Source organism: Schistocerca serialis, chromosome 4, assembly GCF_023864345.2.
Source record: "Schistocerca serialis cubense isolate TAMUIC-IGC-003099 chromosome 4, iqSchSeri2.2, whole genome shotgun sequence".
Lineage (NCBI taxonomy): Eukaryota > Metazoa > Arthropoda > Insecta > Orthoptera > Acrididae > Schistocerca > Schistocerca serialis.
The window spans coordinates 756,806,048-756,825,236 of record NC_064641.1 but is presented as its reverse complement, the minus strand read 5'-3'; positions in this window follow the sequence as shown (position 1 = coordinate 756,825,236).

Genomic DNA, 19,189 nt, shown 5'->3' with positions numbered 1-19,189 from the left:
TCTACTGCGGCCATGTGTCTTAATTTCACAGGTATAATGGGATATAAAGGAGGAATATGTGAAGTGGTGTCTGATTTAGCTTTCTGGCAAATTTTACAAGACGCTAAAACTCGTCGTATACGTTTTTCCATGTTGGTAAAATAACAGTTCTGTCTCAGTATAAGAAAACATTTTCGTGCTCCGTAATGTGCGTAACTTAAATGAGTGTACCAAATTAGTTTGTTAACCAGTTCGTCAGGAATGCATAATAACCAAATGTTGCTGTCAGGATGAGAGCGGCGAAACAGAATGTCATTGCGTACAGTGTAGTGGTTCCTAATCGTAACATTTTTCCTATCTTGCCAAAGGTGTTTAATTTCTTTCCACACATTGTCCTTATTTTGTTCTTGTGCTATGTCCTGTAATGACGATGAAATAAAATTTTCAAATGCAACTTGCTGAATGTACATGACACTGAAATTTGCTTTGCAGAAGTGGGTTGCTACGTCTTGCTGATTGTTACTGAGAGAACGCGATAGTGCGTCTGCTATAACATTTTGCGTACCGGGAATGTGAACTATTGTAAAATTAAATTCCTGTAAATATAGTTTCCATCTGCTTAACCTGTCGTGAGTGAATTTAGCTGAAAATAAAAATTGTATCGCTCTATGGTCTGTGTAGACGGTGGTATGTCTGCCGTAAAGAAAGTGCCTAAATCTCGTGAAAGCCCATACAACACATAATGTTTCAAGTTCTGTGACGGAATAATTTCGTTCAGCAGGTGACAAAATGCGACTTGCAAATGCGATGTTTTTAATTACTGTAGAACCATCTTCTTCTATTTCCTGGAAAATGTGTACGCCTAAAGCGGTGTTGGAACTGTCGGTAGCAATGGAAAAATTTCTAGTAAGATCTGGATGCGATAAAACTGGAGCATTCAACAAAGCATGTTTCAAATAACATTCTCGTGAGCAAAATTCTGCTTGTCAAAAGTAATGTTTGCGTTACTGTAGTATGCAATCTGTGCTGTATCTGGTTAAATTCTATCGTACGTGTTATTATTTACGGGAGAATGTTGTGGCATATCCACTGTATGAACTGTTCTGTTATTTCATACTGGCGTGTTACGCTATGGATGACACCTATTGTCTGGATCATTCATGATAATGTGTTGTTGCTAATGTTCTTGCTGCTGAAAAGATCGACTGTTATTAAATGTACGCTGAAAATTGTGCTCATCATTTTTACGTCTGTCATGATAGTAATTTCTATACGGAGCATTGCGATACGAGTTGAAATAGTGTGTTGTCTGTACGTGGTTATTTCTTTGCTGCCATGCGTTACTATTTGTTGGAGCGGGGACTATACGTGCACGCGGCGAAACATTAAAGTTTGGTTGACCTTGTAGACTGCATTGTTGGTTACGTATGCTAAGCGGTTGACTTTCATGCTATTGTGGTGAAAAACATCTATTGTTACCAAAAAATGCGTTTGCTGTTAATTTTACTTTTACACATACTGATGATTACGATTTTATCTGTAATTAAAATTACGGCGGTAGTTGTCATTACGGGAGTGCCTACTGAAAATTGTCACATTCGGTAAAAGTTTGTCACATCGGATATTCATTACATGTTTCTTAATACTACAAAGAGCAATAGTTAAAGAGCAGTTTGGATAGATATAAAGGATAGTAGAAGAAAAGGCAGCAGTGCAGAAAACTAAAGATGAAATAGCACTACTACAGCTCGGGGCCCTATGCTCGCTACGGCACATATTCATTAAAGCGTAATGAATCCCCTGAGGTCAATTACGCACTGCAAATAAATTTTAGCTTTTGTGTTACAGGCAATAGCGGTAAAATTTCAAAGGCAAATTGTTGTATTCGTGCTAATTCAAATTTCTTCATTACAGGCAATGCTGTTGTAAATACAAAAATAAATTGTCGCATCTGGTTCAAAGCTAGTTTCTCCATTACCGATAATAGCGGTGAATGTACAAAGATAAATTGTCGTATACAGTGCAAATCGTGTATCTGTGTTCTGTCATTATTACATTCCTTACATTTTCTTACAAATGCAAACTGCTTATTATCAACGTTCTCGTCACTGAATTTGAGAACACGTTCGGGTTTGTGTGTGAATCTGTTCGTCTCTGTCATTTCGGTTTTCAAGTTGCGTAGCTTTTCAGATTTTAAGTCGCGTGGCTTTTCGGATTTTAAGTCGCGTAGTTGCTGTAAATTGCTCACATTATACACGCTGCGTGAGTCTGACAAATGTTCATAAAGTGGCGTCTGTTGTGGTATGTTATTAACTGACATGTTTTTCATCTCTGTTACTTCTTGTTGTAAATTTGATAACTTCCGACGTAACGTGTTGTTAGATGAATCGATTTCATTAATTGTCAGCTGTAAATTTTGAAATTCAGGTGTTTGGATAAAAGAAACCGGTGCAGTATCGTCTGATTTATTGTCATTAGTATTTTCGATAACATCAATACGACTGGCCAATTCATCACATTTTTCAGTCAGTATTTTAACCTGATCATCGGTTTTAGAATCAGACGCATTAATCTGTTTTTGCAACTTGCGCGTAGTTTCGCTCAGTTTTTTAACATCAGCTTTGATGACATCGCAATCCTGTGTTAGATCTAGTTGTTCGAATCTATCTGTCACTGTTTGAATATTTACTGTGTGTGTATCCGTTTTTGCTTTAAGATCAGAAATTTCATCCCGTAATTCCGCGTTCAATTGTTCTATGGTATTAATTTTGTCGGACACTGTAGTAATATTATTGTCTACATACGTCTTCGCTTTCGCGAATATTTTACGTTTGTCCTCTTGTCTCTGTGCAGTGATTGTTTCCAGGACTTGTCGTTTTACTTTGTTTTGATCTTGAATAAATCTGCGGAAACGCGTATTACTGTTCTGTATGTGCTGATTAAAGCGCTCGTTAATCTGAGTGTTCTGCTGTTCGAATTTCGCGTCTATCTTTGCGTCCATAGTGCGCGAAAGTTCTACCGTCATTGTTTTAAACTCGTCCCGTAATTGTGCAGCTTTTTCAGAGCATTGTTTAGCGACTCCGCTAATTTCGTCTCTGAGTGTTTCTGTTGCGACTGTTTGCATTTCTCTTAATTCTTGCGCAACAGATTTAATTTCTTCGCTGTTTTTTTGTGAACACGCCTCAATTTCCGCGCGCAACTGTTCCTTAGTGTCATGGCACTGCGCGGCAACCGCACTAATTTGTTCACTAAGCTGCTTGAGGTTTTCATTCTGTTGTTTGTTATCTTCCCTAAGTTGTCTGAAATCTTCACTCTGTTTGTCTAATTTTTTATTCTGTTGTTTATTATCTTCCCTAAGTTGTAGCAGTATTGCCATAATTGGATCCGAGCCAAAATTACCATTTCTATTATCTGTACTGTTCAATAGTGGATCTGGAATTGTTTCACTTTCTGTAACCATTTGGTCATTTTGAAATTTACAAAAAGGTTTGTCAGTCAAATGTATACTATCAGTCATTGTTTCGGAATTAAATAAATCCGCCCTACTTTGTGTGATCTGTTCATTTTCATTAGACAAATTTGTCTGTTCGTTACTTGGGTTTTCCAAATCGGGTGTGTTAAGCTCTGCAGCGCTCATTACAATAGAGCGCTCCGCGTCATCAATTGTCGTCAATTTAACAGACGAGACAATTGAGTTCGTTTGTTCATTATCAAGGTAAAAGTCATCATTAGTGGTTGTAATGCACTGATTGTTAGTGAACGCAGGATTGTCATCATTACGTTGCGTATCACAATTACTATCGGTCACGTTGTTTAAGTCGGTAATTTCATTCACAATACTTCGCGATACACTATTCACAGTCTTTCGCGGCATTTTTACAATAGTCAAAATTTTTCACAAAGCAAATAAGCACAATGCAAAAGCAACACACAAATACAACAAAGCAGCAAATTGCCGTTGACCTGTAAAAAGAAAGTCACAATATTATTAAAAGCGTTGCGCCAAATCCTAATTATCTAAGCAAATAAGAGCAGATATCTGACTGTCGCTCAAAAGACTCTCAACGAAATACGATCCTGGACTGGGTGTCGCCAAGTGTAACCTCCCCAGTGTAATTTTTTTAATAAGAAAATATACCAATACTTAATAGAAATGGGGGCCGAGTGTAACCTCCCTACAAAAATTTTAAAAGAAAAAGGACGATACTAATTAGAAATGCTAATGGACATTGCTCTATACGTAACCTGCCCACAATGAAATGTACTGACAATGGCAACAAATGTGAAATTCGCAATCTGACTCAAATATAAATTCTTCACAAAATTTAAAGTCCGTTCAGTGATAAGAAAATTCAATTAAACCGAAATATCTGTCTTTGGCCCTGTGTAAAACAATCAGAATTAAAGTCTTACCTCTGAATAAATGGATGTCACATATCTGCTCTTGTTGTTGCGCACCGCTTGGAGGAACTGCATTGCAAATAATAATATTCTCTTTTTTTTTTGTAATTCTAGTGAAATTTTTCTTCAAAAAGAAGTGGAATGAAATGGGAAGTGCAACGAGATCTTTAGTTCAAAAAAATTAAACTTTTGAGAAAATGCTTTTGAAATAAAAAATTATTATTGAGAGACTTGTTGGAGAATAATTACAATAAATAAAATTTTTCATTATCTAATGATTATATTAATTAACAGTATACCTTATTCCTCATCTTGACCATTGTTGCCGACCGCCTACATCACACAACCGCACTGGGCTGCTACTACTGACCGACCGCTCTGCATGACGATTACAGACTGAGTACTGCTCTCAACTAGACAGAGCTACAGACTCGCAACGACTGACTGACTGCTGCTCTGCATAGCGACAACTAACTCGCAAAGACTACTACTGACTGAGAACCGCTCGCAACACTCGCGCGGTCAAGCGCATACACTCTGGTCACAGATGCTACAATGCCTCGCCATCGCTGCTGCGTTACATACGTGTTTCAGTGTTTCAAAATGAATACCGAGGTTTTAAGGCTTTGCAGCATTTACTACATTCAGCTTACAGCTTTAAATAATACATTAAATCAAAGAGCAACTGAAACAGTTTTTCTTACAAGTGTTCAATGGCGTGAGCACCTTTCGTCATTATGACACACACTGAGTCGAAAGGCGGGTTGTTCCCAAATCTTCATCAGTGTGTCTTGAGTAATTGTATTTACCTCCTTGCTGTTCGTGCTGCAAGAAATTTACTGTTCAGGCACTGCATTAAGCTATTTCTGCAGAGAGACACGAATGATCAGTAAATCACTTCTTAGTAATTTACTTAAACATACAGCGTGAAGAAAAAATGCCATACTTGAAGGTCAGCATGCAGTTCCTCATCCAGATTAAAAGTTTATCTATTAAAATCAAATTGGGTGCATTTTGAAAACACATATATGAAAACTGCAACACTGTCACATTGTGAAGAACATTGTAATGTATGGAGGAACATATATCAGCCCACACTACTGCACCAGCTAACGTAGCTCATTGAGCAGACTGCTGGGACCTAAAACCCATCTTCATCATGGAGGTACGGCTCGAATACTCATCAGGTGTCTTTTTTTTTTTATTTTTCAGACGTCCATTCCCCAGGTCTCATCGTTAGCAAGCAGTACATTATTTTGTCACATGACAATAGCCTATCACGTGACAGACGTGACAGTGGGATCCATTAAACTGCACCAAGTATCTACTGATTGAGCAGTGCACAACCACAGCTGGTCCTGTCAAGTTCAGGTAGGGTGTCTTCCCAATGTAGCATACAAATGCTGAATATTTCGACACGCTTTTGGTGCTGGGTGCATCCGCTAACCAAGCTGCTGCTGCTCGTACGTATGCTGCATGGCACCCTCAAAGGCGCCATCCTGATTAAAATGTTTTGTGTCGCCTGGAGCAACTCCTTTGGGAAAACCAGCAATCTTTGTTCACAAGTAATGGACACAGGTCGTTCAAGGACTAGACGTATTCCACAAAAAGAGAACGCGATTCTTGAAACCAGTCACGTCACCTCGGCGAAGTACCTGTGATAATTTCAAGGCAGTTCCAGATATCTCAAAGACTGGTCGTTGAAGTGTTGCACTACGAAGAAATTCATCCATATTACTGCATGTTAACTCAACACCAGCAGTCAGGAGACCGCATTCGATGACTACAGTTTTGTGAAAGGCTCTTGCACTAAGTGGAAGATAATCAACATTTTATAAATAACATGATGTGGACTGACAAATCTACTTTCACTCGTTAAGGTATTTCCAACCTCCACAACAGCCATTATTGGCCAGAACACAACCCACATGTTATCTGTGTATGTGGCTTTCAGGCACGCTCTGGCATAAACGTGTGGGCTGGAATCAAGGGCTTTTGGGCCCTTACCTATTGTCAGACAAGTTGAATGCGCCTCTGTGTCGTACATATCTTTGCAATACTTTGCCTGACGCATTACAAAATGCTCCCCTTTATGTTTGGTGACGGCTATGGTTTCAGCATGATGGTGCAGAGCCGCACTTTGAAATGTGCGTAACTATTTAAATTTAGTGTTTCCAGTGAAATCTATTCATCGTGGAGGTCCAATGTGCTGGTCTATGCGTTCCCCGGACCTCAGTTCACTAGATTTTTATTTTTGGGCACACTTAAAGGAACGTTTATAATACGCCACCCATGGATGTACATGACCTAACAGCTCGTGTGAATGCCCCTTCGCCAATGGCGGCTACAGGTGTGTTGCAAAGGGTCCTGCGAAATGTGATCCAGCCACTGGGGTATTCTTTGTAAATGCAAGGTGGCTGCTTTGAACATTTTCTCTAAAATGAATGTTGCTCATATGTGTATGTACCGGCTCTGTGAAGAGTTGGACGTCAACTGTACAGAATGGAATTACTGTGTATAGCACAATATGCAATCTAGTGTAGCCTACCTACTGTGTTTTTTGTACCTCATTGGATACAGACGATGTTACTGTATTCACTATTATTTTCTGTTGGCTTTATTTTTGTCACAGACGAAAGAAAGTGGTTTCTACGAAGTTCATGCTATATCTTAATGCTTAAATAAAGGTAAGAGTAACAAAAAGAAATACAAATATACACCATTGTGGATGTGTAAATCGAATACAGTTTGATGCTTTAGCTGAAAAAAAAAAGTTTGGTGTGAATGCGACTCGAATACTGATGAGTCTGCTTATCTCTCACGCACGGCATTACGTCATCTCACAGAGCTAATGCAACAACTCCAGCATATTGCAGACGTCATGTTACCTGTTCTTGGCCACGACGCACGCAGTTACAACTTTGCCAGAGTCTACTCTTTTAAACAGAATTTCTATTAAACCTATTGGGATGCCTAGGTTCTGCTCGATACACTTTTGTCTTGAACTGGCATGAGGACCTAAGTGCGACAGTTTTTCTCCACCCTGTATACTGATCACCCCATTAATTAGCTTTTTCTTCATAAGGGTTCCACATACTTAACTGTTCCATATGTTAGTATTTACTACAAATCATATACGTAATCATGATAGGCAACTGACTTCTGTACTGATAGTCCTCGAAATTAGGCAAGCTTCAAGAAACGGTTCAGCAGCAACGTTATGTGATGGGTAAAACCAAATATATTTTTCTAATAATTCGTTAGCTGACTGAGTTAATGAAATGATTGATAAAATCTGTCCCAGAGGAAATATGATTTTGCGGCCTACACCACATGACGGTCTGAAAATCCTAGGCGCAAAAAACAGCAGCTTTCGAGCAATCATTTGAGTCTCGCAACACTTGAAGGAAATGTGGTCTTTTGTGAGAGATAACGGGCAGGGTTTTCATTGGCACAGATGTGTAACACACAATGACAGTACATTCATCTGAGACACGTTTTGCACCTTTTTCTGAAAAATTAAGTGCTGTCTTTTTTAGATAAATTATGGCTGGAAAACTGAGACCATTTACATCATATCGTTTCCTGGCTGCACCTGTGGGCTCATGCATTTTCCAACATCTGGGGGACAGTGGTTTTTATTCCGTCTGGAGAAGATGGGACAGTCTTTTCATAATCCTTCTAAATGGTTTGTAGTGTAGACCTATGAGGTAAGTGCTTTCCAGCTCCGATGGGAAAGAAACATCTGAAAGTCTTAGCAGGAAGAAGCACGATTTAGAATAATACGTACTATTTGTTGATGGAAATAGCAAATCCAGTTCTGTTCCTAATGCTGATTGGCTAAAAGAGATAAGTGTTAAGGAGTTTCTTGAAGCATTTTGTAGCTTGAAGAATGGAGAAATCAACCAGCTCACCTTGTGAATGTAAAAGATAAGGAGTAAGGCTTCTGGGGCGGAAACGATGTGTGAAAGGCAAGAAATAGGGCCTGTCGGGCGGAGGTGATATGTAAGACGCAAGGAGTAGGTCCCGTGCGGTGGAGGAGATGTGTAAGGGGCAAGGAATAAGCGGTGTGGGGCTGAGGTGTCGTGTATAAGGCAACGAGTGGGTCCATGGGACAGAGGCGATGTATAAGATGCAAGGAATATGCTCAGTGACGTTGAGGTGATGTTTAAGAGGCAAGACGTCTTGTAGTGTGGAGGTGATATATAAGAGCTAAGGAGTGGATCCAGTGGGGACAGATGATGTATAAGGGGCAAGCCGTAGTCTCTGTGAGCAGAGATGATGTGTAGGCTGCAAGTAGTATAGCCAACGGGGCAAAGGTTGTGTTGATTTGGTGGAAGAGACAAAACGGCGAGGTCATCGGTCTCATCAGATTAGGGAAGAATGGGGAAGGAAGTTGGCCATGCCCTGTCAAAGGAACCATCCCGACTTTTGCCTGAAGCGATTTAGGGAAAACATGGAAAACCTAAATCAGGATGGCGGGATGCAGGATTGAACCGTCGTCCTCCCAAATGCGAACCCAGTGTGCTAACTACCGCGCCACCTCGCTTGGTGGGGGCATAGTGACTGTGTAAGTGGCAAGGAGTAGGCCTCACGGGCAGAGGTAATGTGTAAGGGATCAGGAGTAGCAAGTGATGTATAACAGGCAAAATGTTGTGCAGGAGGGAGGTAGTGAGTAAGAGGCAAGGAGTAGGTCCTTTGGGGTGGAAGTGATGTAGAAGAGGCAAGATGTCATTTGCGTTGGAGATGGTGTGTAAGAGGCAACGAAAAGGTGCTGTGTGGTGAAAGAGACGTGTTAAAGGCAAGGTGTAGTTCCTGTGGGCTGGAGATGACGTGTAATAGGCAAGATATTCTAAGGGATGGATGTGATGTGTAAGAGGCAAGGAGTTAGTCATGTGGTGCATGGGTGATGTATATAAGACAAGATGTCCTGTGGGACTGACGTGATCTACATCTACATCTACATGGATACTCTGCAAATCACATTTAAGTGCCTGGAAGAGGGTTCATCGAACCACATTCACAATTCTCTTTTATTCCAATCTCGTATAGCGCATGGAAAGAATGAACACCTATATCTTTCCGTACGAGCTTTGATTTCCCTTATTTTATCGTGGTGATCATTCCTCCCTATGTAGGTTGGTGTCAACAGAATATTTTCGCATTCGGAGGAGAAAGTTGGTAATTGCAATTTCGTGAGAAGATTCCGTCGCAACGAAAAACACCTTTCTTTTAATGATGCACAGCCCAAATCCTGTATCATTTCTGTGACACTCTCTCCCATATTTCGCGATAATACAAAACGTGCTGCCTTTCTTTGAACGTTTTCGATGTACTCCGTCAGTTCCATCTGGTAAGGATCCCACACCGCGCAGCAGTATTCTAAAAGAGGACGGACAAGCGTATTGCAGGCAGTCTCCTTAGTAGGTCTGTTACATTTGCTAAGTGTCCTGCCAGTAAAAAGCAGTCTTTGGTTAGCCTTCCCCACAACAGTTTCTATGTGTTCCTTCCAATTTAAGTTGTTCGTAATTGTAATACCTAGGTATTTAGTTGAATTTACGGCTTTTAGATTAGACTGATTTATCGTGTAACCGAAGTTTAACGAGTTCCTTGTAGCACTCATGTGGATGACCTCACACTTTTCGTTATTTAGGGTCAACTGCCAGTTTTCGCACCATTCAGATATCTTTTCTAAATCGTTTTGCGGTTTGTTTTGATCTTCTGATGACTTTATTAGTCGATAAGCGACAGCATCATCTGCTAACAACCGAGGACGGCTGCTCAGATTGTCTCCTAAATCGTTTATATAGATAAGGAACAGCAAAGGGCCTATAACACTACCTTGAGGAACGCCAGAAATCACTTCTGTTTTTGTCGATAACTTTCGGTCAGTTACTACGAACTGTGACCTCTCTGACAGGAAATCACAAATCCAGTCACATAACTGAGACGGTATTCCATAAGCACGCAATTTCACTACGAGCCGCTTGTGTGGTACAGTGTCAAAAGCCTTTCGCAAATCCAGAAATACGGAATCGATCTGAAATCCCTTGTCAATAGCACTCAACACTCCATGTGAATAAAGAGCTAGTTGTGTTTCACAGGAATGATGTTTTCTAAACCCATGTTGACTGTGTGTCAATAGACCGTTTCCTTCGAGGTAATTCATAATGTTCGAACATAATATATGTTCTAAAATCTAGCTGAACATCGACGTTAACGATATGGGCCTGTAGTTTGGTGGATTACTCGTACTACCTTTCTTGAATATTGATGTGACCTGTGCAACTTTCCAGTCTTTGGGTACGGATCTTTCGTCGATCGAACGGTTGTATATGATTGTTGAGTATGGAGCTAGTGCATTACCATACTCGGAAAGGAACCTAAATGGTATACAGTCTGGACCAGAAGGTGATGTGTAAGAGGCAAGGGGTAGCCCGTGTGGGCTGGAGCTGATGTGTATCATACAGCGCGTTACAGCCTGTGAGAAGGAGGTGATATGTATTATGCAGGGAGTAGGCCCTTTAAGGGAGCAGGTGACGTGTAAGAGGCAAGGTGTGTGGCCTGTGGGGCAGACGTGATGCAAGGCAAGAAGTCATGTGTGATGCAAGTTGTGTAGAAGAGGCAAGGAGCTATTCCCTGTAGAATGGAGGTGGTGTGTAGGAGGCAAGGAGTACGTCCAGAGGGGTAGAAATGACCCACACTCATGGAAAAAGAATCACAACACCAAGAAGGAGTTGTGTGACATTAACTAAAGTTGGTAGGTGTCTTTCTACATCTTCAAGATGTTGTCTATTCAGATTTCGCGCCAGTCGCATAAGAGGGGCGGTAGTAACGCCACTATGAGGATGCAAATTAGGTTTGCTTTAAATACACGAAGTAACGATTAGGTAGCTTTGAGATTGGGTGTGGTGCTGGATGTTAGTCAATAATGCCATTGAGGCGACGAAGACACCGCCACATTGGGCTTGAGTGAGTAGTAGAGCTACGAGAAGCCGGATGTCTCTTCTGTGATATTGCAGAAAGACTGGGCAGGAATATAGCGACTGTGCATTATTGCTGGCAGCAGTGGTCACGATAATGTACAGTCGCAAGAAGACCAAACTGTGGACGGTCATGTGGCACTACCAAGTGGAAGACCATCATGTTCGATGTATTTCTCTGGTGTATCATATTGCATCTGCAGCAGAAATTTGAGCAGCAGTTGGCACCATAGAGAAACAAAGAACTTTTACAAATCGGTTACTCCAAGGACAGCTCCGAGTCAGATGCCTTGCAGAATGCACTCCGCAGACCCCATACTCCCGCCATGTGCGACTGCAGTGTTGTCAAGCCAAAGGTCATTAGACGGAAGAGAGGAGGTCTGTTGTGTTTTCTGATGCAAGCTGATTCTACTTTGGTGCCAGTGCTGGCTGTGTGTTGGTTAGAAGGAGGTGAGTTGGGGGCCTGCTATCAACCTGTCTACATGCTAGACACACTGAACCTGCTTTTAGAATTTGGGCTAAGGTGCAATTTGAAATGACAGCAGGAGCACTCTTGTGATTGTCCCGGGCACCTTATTACAAATTTGTGAATCAATCTACTACTAAATGTCTTTTTTCCAAAGCTGTTTCACAGAGGAAGACTGCACTGTAGTTCCTTCTCTAGATTGTCGCACAAATGACAAAATGGTAGATACCGAAATAGACGACAGAGGGATAGAGAAACAATTAAAATCGCTCAAAAGAGGAAAGGCCGCTGGACCTGATGGGATACCAGTTCGATTTTACACAGAGTACGCGAAGGAACTTGCCCCCCTTCTTGCAGCGGTGTACCGTAGGTCTCTAGAAGAGCGTAGCGTTCCAAAGGATTGGAAAAAAGCACAGGTCATCCCCGTTTTCAAGAAGGGACATCGAACAGATGTGCTGAACTATAGACCTATATCTCTAACGTCGATCAGTTGTAGAATTTTGGAACACGTATTATGTTCGAGTATAATGACTTTTCTGGAGACTAGAAATCTACTCTGTAGGAATGAGCATGGGTTTCGAAAAAGACCATCGTGTGAAACCCAGCTCGCGCTATTCGTCCACGAGACTCAGAGGGTCATAGACACGGGTTCCTAGGTAGATGCCGTGTTTCTTTACTTCCGCAAGGCGTTCGAAACAGTTCCCCACAGTCGTTTAATGAACAAAGTAAGAGCATATGGACTATCAGACCAATTGTGTGATTGGATTGAAGATTTCCTAGATGACAGAACGCAGCATGTCATTCTCAATGGAGAGAAGTCTTCCGAAGTAAGAGTGATTTCAGGTGTGCCGCAGGGGAGTGTCGTAGGACCGTTGGTATTCACAATATACATAAATGACCTTGTGGATGACATCGGAAGTTCACTGAAGCTTTTTGCTGATGATGCTGTGGTATATCGAGAGGTTGTAACAATGGAAAATTGTACTGAAATGCAGGAGGATCTGGAGCGAATTGACGCATGGTGCAGGGAATGGCAATTGAATCTCAATGTAGACAAGTGTAATGTGCTGCGAATACATAGAAAGAAAGATCCCTTATCATTTAGCTACAATATAGCAGGTCAGCAACTGGAAGCAGTTGATTTCATAAATTATCTGTGAGTACGCATTAGGAGTGTTTTAAAAGGGAATGATCATATAAAGTTGATCGTCGGTAAAGCAGATGCCAGACTGAGATTCATTGGAAGAATCTTAAGGAAATGCAATCCGAAAACAAAGGGAGTAGGTTACAGTACGCTTATTCGCCCACTGCTTGAATACTGCTCAGCAGCGTGGGATCCGTACCAGATAGGGTTGATAGAAGAGATAGAGACGATCTAACGGAGAGCAGCGCGCTTCGTTACAGGATCATTTAGTAATCGCGAAAGCGTTACGGAGATGATAGAGAAACTCCAGTGGAAGACTCTGCAGGAGAGACGCTCAGTAGCTCGGTACGGGCTTTTGTTGTAGCTTCGAGAACATACCTTCACCGAGGAGTCAAGCAGTATATTGCTCCCTGCTACGTATATCTCGCGAAGAGACCATGAGGATAAAATCAGAGAGATTAGAGCCCACACAGAGGCATACCGACAATCCTTCTTTCCACGAACAATACGAGACTGGAACAGAAGGGAGAACCGATAGAGGTACTCAAGGTACCCTCCGCCACACACCGTCAGGTGGCTTGCGGAGTATGGATGTAGATGTAGATTCGAGCTGTTGTCCGCCATTTATGAACAGCATTCCAGGGGGTGTTTTCCAACAGGATAAAGCTCGCCCAGACACCGCTGTTGTAGCCAAATATGCTCTACAGTGTCGACATGTTGCCTTGCCCTGCTCGATCACCAAATATGTCTCCGGTCAAGCACATATGAAATGTCATTTGTCAACAACACCAGTGTCATCCACAACCATCATTAACCGTTCCTGTATTGACCGACCAAGTGCAACAAGCATGGAACTCCACCCCACAAATTGACATCCGGCACCTGTACAACACAATGCATGCATGTTTACATGTTTACATTCAACATTCTGGATGTTACACTCGTTATTAATATTTAACATTTGCAATGGCTTATGTCGCTCATATACAACCTGTGATCTTGCAATGTCAATCACTTACATATGTTACCTAGACAAATATATTAGGGAAATTTCATTACTCTGCACTGATTATTTTATACTGTTGCAATTTTTAACCAAGATATGCTGGCTGACAAAGATGACGTGTGACATACATAGGAAAGGAAATCCACTATTGTACAACTACAGTATTGATGACAAATTGCTGGAAACAGTGTCTGTCGTAAAATACACAGCAGTCTTAAGTGGAATGACCACATGAAATAAATAGTAGGAAAAGCAAATACCAGACTTAGATTCATAGGAAACATCTTAAGGAAATGTAACTCATCCGCGAAAGATGTGGCTTAGAAGTCGCTTGTTCGACCGATTCTTCAGTATTGTTCGTCTATTTGGGATCCTTACCAGGTAGGACTGGTAGAAGAGATGGAGAAGATCTAATGAAAAGCTGAGCGTTTTGTCGCTGGATCGTTTAGTCGGCGCGGGAGCGTTATAGAGATGTTCAACTAACTCCCGTGGCAGACACTCCAAGAGAGGCGTTGTGCATTCACAGAGAGGTTTATGAGTGAAATTTCGAGAGAGTTCTTTCCTGGAAGAATCAGCCATGATATTACTTGCTCCCATATACATCTCTTAATAAGATCACGATTAGAAAATTCGAGAAATTAGAGATTATACGGAGGCTTACCGAAAGTGATTCTTCCCGACAGTCATTTGCGAGTGGAACAGGGAAGAGAGCGTCAGTTAATGGTAACAGATGTACCCTCCACCACACAACCTCATATGGTTTTCGGAGTATTGCTGAAGATGTAGGTGATCTGTAAGAGGTTAGGTGTAGATATTGTGGGGTGGAGGTGACGTGTTAGGCGAAAGGAGTGTGTCATGTGGGACAGAATAGTGTGTAACAGCCAAGTAGTAGTCCCTGTGGGTGAAGGTGGAGTGTAAGAGCCAAGGAGGAGGCTCTTGTGTGTGAAGTGGTGTGAAAGAGGCAAGTAGTGAACCCTGTGAGTGGACGTGATGTGTAAGAGGCAAGGAACATGTCATGTGGGGTGAAAATGATGTGTAAGGGCAAGAAGTAGACTGTGGCGTTGAGCTGATGTCTAAGAGACGAGGAGTATAACCAGTGGGGCGAAACGGATGTGAGAGAGGCATGGAGTAGGATCTGTGGGTGGTAGCGATGTTTAGGATTCTGTGGAATTTATGTGATGTCTAAGAGTCAACGAGTAGACTCTTTGGGTGGAGATAATGTGTACAAGGCGATGATTTTGTCCTGAGGGGTATAAATGATATGTGAGAGGGAAATGTATCGTCCTCTATTAGTTTTTATATTTATTCCTGTTTTTTAACTTGCTCATGATACGTTGTTAAATTTTGGAAAAACGCTAATCATCACTGTGTTGCAAAAAAAAAAAAATGGAGAAAATATCAGCACTTGCTTTTCTTGCTTTTGTAATCGGTGATCGAGAGATTTACTCTCAGTTCGTTGGTATTCGTTTATGTTGCCTCATGTTGTACAGCTCACCTTCCAGTCGCACAGTTTTCTTTCTGGCGAACTTCTTCACGTGCAGTTATGATTCTAACAACTATACTTACTACAGGACATGATCAAGGGCCAATAACCATTGTCTTGAGATAATGCGCCCTCATTTTATCTTCCGTAAGATTTCTTCTTGCCTCACTCGCCGAGCAGAAGAGCAATGTCTTTCCAGGAACACACATCATTACAGACTATTACTTACTGAGCTTCGTGCTCAGGCCATACGCAGCATACTCACGGGGTAGGGGTGGGGGTGGGAGTGGGGGGGGGGGGGGGGGGTGCCCCGACTTGTTGCTCCCGGGTACATCCAAAGATTTACAAATTCTCTGCCTAACCAGTGTGAGATTATACGCTTCATCTTCGGAATCAAATCAAAGTCACAAGGACTTAAGTTCGGGGAGTATGGTGGATGGTACAGTACTTCCCAGTCCCATCGACCGAACAGAGCAGCCACAGCTTGCGCTGTATGTGCCCGCGCATTATCGTGCAAAATGATGGGTGGGTTGCGCAGGAAGTGTCGCCGCTTCTTTCGCAAAGCTGGTCACAGTTGATGCGCCATAGACGAACAGTAATACGACTTATGTCCTTGTGACTTTGATTTGATTCCGAAGATGAAGGAACCACTTCGCGGAATTCGCTTCAGAACTGTTCCAGAGATTCGACAGGCAGTAGACCGCTCCATTCAAACCATCAATAGAACAAGCTCTGCTAACGGTATACCACGCCTCCCACATCACTGGCAACGGTTTCTAGGCAACGCTGGTGACTACTCTGAAGGACAGTAATAGGTGCAAGCATGTAACTCTTTGTATCGATTGTGGATAAGTCACTGTTTAAGTTCCAACCCTAGTAGTTGCCACTATTTAAGTTCCAACCCTCGTATATGAAAAAAAAAAAACGTAAATTAGTTATAAACTACGGCGTGCACACACTTTATTCAACATGTAAACGTCACTACAGATATTCGGATTTAGGTTATGACATGTTCGATGCGCCTGCCACCTTTGGCGATGATGTGGCGCAGACGAACAGCGAAATTCTGCATGAGCCGCTGAAGTGTCGGAACGTCAATGCTGTCGATGACCTCCTGAATGGCTGTTTCCAGCTCAGCAACGGTTTTGGCGTTGCTGTACACCTTGTTTCTAATGTAGCCACACAAAAAGGAGTCGCATGTGCTCAAATCCGCAGAATATGGCGGCTAATCGAGGCATATGCCAGTGGGGTCAGGGTACCCCAGAACCAGAATGCGGTCCCCAAAGCACTCCTCCAGGCCATCAAACACTCTCCTGCTTCGATGAAGTTGAGCTCCGTCTTGCATGAACCACATCTTGTCGAAATCAGGGTCACTTTGGATAATGTGGATGAAGTCATCTTCCAAATCTTTCACGTACCGTTCGCTAGTCACCGTGCCATCAAGGACTACCGCACCGATTACTCCGTGACTGGACATTGCAGACCACAGTTACACGTTGAGGCTGGAGAGACTTCTCAACAGCGAAATGCAAATTCTCAGTCCCCTAAATGTGTCAATTTTGCTTATTGACGAACCCATCCAAAGGGCTGCGGTCAACCGTGCAGTTTGAACGTCCTAACGCATACCGTTCAGAAGTTATGACGAGTTTATTTCATATAGTTCAATAATTATAATAATATATTTTTCTTGTGAAATAATTACAAATTAACAATTTACTGATTTTTTTTTCCTTGGTCTTGCCAAATTTCATCATTTTAGATGAACGAGAAGTATCCTATAGGTTTTGATGAGTGAGTTTGCGAGTATCAAAATATGTGACATAAATGACCTATCTTTTGACTGCATTGATTTAGGAGATTCAATTTTTTATATCACCATAGGACATAGACGTAAGTATTTCACATAAATTTGAACCTGACATGTGTATCCGTTCCTGAGAGAGACAGACGGACAACAAAGCGATCCTATACCGGTTCCGTTTTTACCGACTTAGGCACGGAATCTTCAAGCGACTTCAACAAAACAAATTAAAGCTGTGTTACGTGCATGTAAGTTGACAGTGTAACTACATTACACAAAAAGTACGCACTGTGATGAGGAGACGACGTTTGAAGTGTTGGGTACATCCACACTGGAGTGAGTGATGCTCAGAGATCAATAACATTATTTCGGCTAGTACAGAAAGCTCAGAAAGAGCTCGTGAGTGCGTTTCCGGTAACATTTTTCTCCTCTAGTTTACCGATTTAGTGAGAGTGCAGTTTATAGTCCATTGATCTGATCTGAGTGTCTTCCTGAGAAAAGTTAGGTAGCTGCAGAGACTTTAGTTATTGACTCAGGAGCAGTGATACTTTTAAGCCTGTCTCGCGGGTTTTAAAGAGAAGCTGGAGATCCTTATTTAGTGCCACTACGAATAATTAATCTCGGTTCGCCGAAAAAGTTTTCCGAGTAAATATGCGGAGCAGCACGTAGAGTATTTGTGTCGCGTGGCGTAGAAAGGTGCGTGGCTTCTTGCCACGGCCGCGCTGCTCCGCGGAATCTCCCAGGACGGACGATAGCAGCGTTTCAGGATGCAGCAATAGAAATCTAACGTAAACCTACAGAATGGAGTTTTACATCCGAAATTTGCCGAAAATCGTGAGAATAATAAAAATATCATGGCTAGAGTCTGTTTATTGCTCGTCAGTCTGGGATCCGCACCAGATAGGACTGACAGAGAAAATAGAGAAGACCCAAAGAGCAACAGCGCATTTCGTTGCAGGTTCATTTAGTAAGCGCGAAAGCCTCACGCCGGCCGGGGTGACCGAGCTGTTCTAGGCGCTACAGTCTGGAACCGCGCGACCGCTACGGTCGCAGGTTCGAATCCTGCTTCGGGCACGGATGTGTGTGATGTCCTTAGGTTAGTTAGGTTTAAGTAGTTCTAAGTTCTAGGGGACTGATGACCTCAGAAGTTAAGTCCCATAGTGCTCAGAGCCGTCTGAACCATTTGAAAGCCTCACGGAGATGACCAGTCAACACCAATGGCAGACGCTGCAGGAGAGGCGTTCTGTATCACAGGGTGTGGTTTACTGCTAAAAGTTCCGAGAGCGTACGTTCCTAGAAGTTTCAAGCAATATATTGCTTCGACCTATCTAAGGTATAAGGAGGTATATTCGTGACAGATCTACATTTATGATATTTTTTCACTCTGTAATGCCGGCATGAGTGGCCGAGCGGTTCTAGGCGCTACAGTCTGGAACCGCGCGACTGCTACAGTCGCAGGTTCGTATCCTGCCTCGAGCATGGATGTGTGTAATGTCCTTAGGCTAGTTAGGTTTAAGTAGTTCTAAGTTCTAGGGAACTGATGACCTCAGATGTTAAGTTGTAAGTAGGCTGTTTAGGTTTTTACGTTGGTAACGCCGCGTAGCGCTCTGTATGAAAATCACTGACTGTGCTGTGTGCAGTCTGAGGCTGGTCGGCATTGTTGCAATATTTGCTATTGTAGTGTTGGGCAGTTGGATGTGAACAGCGCGTAGCGTTGCGCAGTTGGAGGTGAGCCGCCAGCAGTGGTGGATGTGGGGAGAGAGATGGCGGAGTTTTGAGAGCGGATGATCTGGACGTGTGTCCATCAGAGACAGTAAATTTGTAGGACTGGATGTCATGAACTGATATATATATATATATATATATATATATATATATATATATATATATAATGACTTTTGAACTCTATTAAGGTAAATACATTGT